This window comes from Marmota monax, unplaced genomic scaffold, assembly GCF_021218885.2.
Source record: "Marmota monax isolate L192 unplaced genomic scaffold, Marmota_monax_Labrador192_F-V1.1 WCK01_AAM20220418_F8-fsc01863, whole genome shotgun sequence".
Taxonomy (NCBI): Eukaryota; Metazoa; Chordata; class Mammalia; order Rodentia; family Sciuridae; genus Marmota; species Marmota monax.
Genome location: NW_026694760.1, coordinates 1 through 2,654, shown reverse-complemented (window position 1 = coordinate 2,654; position 2,654 = coordinate 1).

Here is a 2,654-nt window from a genome sequence, read left to right as displayed (position 1 = left end):
TAAAAGTCAAAATTACACTAACAACTTTTGATAAACAATACATCTCAATTCTTTAAAAATCAGTCTTAGCTGGGCACAGTGGAGCACACCTATAATCCTAGCAACTTGGGAGGCTGGGATAACAAGTTCAAAGCGAGCCACAGAAACTTGGTGAAGCCCTAAGCAACTTAGCAAGATCCGGTCTCAAAAGAATAAAATAATACAGTCGGGCCTAGTGCACACACCAGCTTGGGAGGCTGAGACAGGAGGATCACAGTTAAAGCCAGCCTCAGCAAAAGCAAGGTGCTAAGCAACTCAGTGAGACCCTGTCTCTAAATAAAATACAAAACAAGGCTGGGGATATGGCTTAGTGGTTGAGTGCTCCTGAGTTCAATCCCTGGTACCAAAAATAAAATAATATATAAAAAAAGGCTATGGGGGTAGGGTTGTGGCTAGCGGTAGAGTGCTCACTTGGCATATGTGAGGCCCAGGGTTCAATCCCCAGTACCACATATAAATAAATAAAATAAACATATTAAAAAAAAAAGACTGGGGATGTGGCTTAATGGTTAAGCACCCCTGGGTTCAATTTCAGTACCAAAAATAAATAAAAATTAGTCTTATGTGAAAGACTACCAGTGACATTAAACTCTAGTATGAAAACTCCAAGACACTTAGTCAAATTTATCCTCAGATCTTTGGGAAATGTTGACAGGCTGGTTTTTTTTTTTTTTTTTTTTTTTATCTTTTATTGATTTTATTTTTTTAAATACATGACAGCAGTGGAATGCATTACAATTCTTATTACACATATAGAGCACAATTTTTCATATCTCTGTATATAAAGTATGTTCATGCCAATTTATGCCTTTATACATGTACTTTGGTTTTTTTGCATTACAATTCTTAATAACATATATACCACAATTTTCATCTCTCTCTCTGTATATAAAGTATGTTGACACCCAATTCAAGTCTTCATACATGTACTTTGTTTGTTTTTTTTTTCTTTTTTCTTTTTTTTTTTTATTGTTGGTTGTTCAAAACATTACATAGTTCTTGATATATCATCTTTCACACTTTGCTTCAAGTGGGTTATGAACTCCCATTTTTAGCCCATATACAGATTGCAGAATCACATCAATTACACATCCATTGATTTACATATTGCCATACTAGTGACTGTCATGTTCTGCTACCTTTCCTATCCTCTACTATCCCCCCTCCCCTCCCCTCCCCTCCCCACCCCTCTTCTCTCTCTGCCCCCTCTATTGACCTTCATTTCTCCCCCTTGTATTATTTTTCCCTTTCCCCTCATTTCCTCTTGTATGTTCTTTTGTATAACCCTGAGGGTCTCCTTCCATTTCCATGCAATTTCCCTTTTCTCTCCCTTTCCCTCCCACCTCTCATCTCTGTTTAATGTTAATCTTCTTCTCATGCTCTTCGTCCCTACTCTGTTCTTAGTTACTCTCCTTATATCAAAGGAGACATTTGGCATTTGCTTTTTAGGGATTGGCTAGCTTCACTTAGCATAATCTGCTCTAGTGCCATCCATTTCCCTGCAAATTCTATGATTTTGTCATTTTTTAATGCAGAGTAATACTCCATTGTGTATAAATGCCACATTTTTTTAATCCATTCGTCTATTGAAGGGCATCTGGGTTGGTTCCAAAGTCTTGCTATTGTGAATTGAGCTGCTATGAATATCGATGTAGCAGTGTCCCTGTAGCATGCTCAATTGACAGGCTGTTATTATCTTTTTTTTTTTTTTCAAAGAAAGAGTGAGTGAGAGAGAGAGAGAGAGAGAGAGAGAGAGAGAGAGAGAGAGAGAGATTTTTAGTGTTTATTTTTTAGTTTTCGGCAGACACAACATCTTTGTTTGTATGTGGTGCTGAGGATCGAACCCGGGCCGCACGCATGCCAGGCGAGCGCGCTACCGCTTGAGCCACATCCCCAGCCCTGTGTTATTATCTTATACTGCTACCATTAATTACCTACTGAGGTAAAACAAGCAGAACAGGGAAGGTGGACAAAAGGAAGAGAAAGAAAGGGATGATACAAGGGAATAAAAACTAAAATAAAAATTATTCTATTGATATTTATAAAACTCAACTATTCAAACAAACAAAAACAGATCTACAATCTGATAATGTGTCCAACTGCAATAGAATGATAATTTGAAGCCAGGTGCTATCGTATAAACATGTAATCCCAGCTACTTGGGAGGATAAGATAGCAGGATCACAAGTTCAAGATCAGCCTGAATAACTTAGCAAGACATTTTTATTTATTTTTTAAAAAATAAAAAAGAGACCTTCCCTCAAAATCAAAAAATAAAAAGGGCTCAGGATGTGACTCAGTGGTAAAACATCCTGGATTTAACTGCTACTACCAGAGAAGGAAAAAAAAAAAAAGAATGTGTAGGATAGCAATCTAACTGAAGGAACAACAACAAAATTTGAAAGTAAAATTATACTAAAAAATAGATAAAAACCTACACATAATTAAATTTGTATTATATGTAGGCTCTATGATTATGTCTTAAAATGTTCATCTTTAAAAAAGTACATTTCGGGGGGCTGGGGATGTGGCTCAAGCGGTAGCGCGCTCGCCTGGCATACGTGCGGCCCGGGTTCGATCCTCAGCACCACATACAAACAAAGATGTTGTGTCCG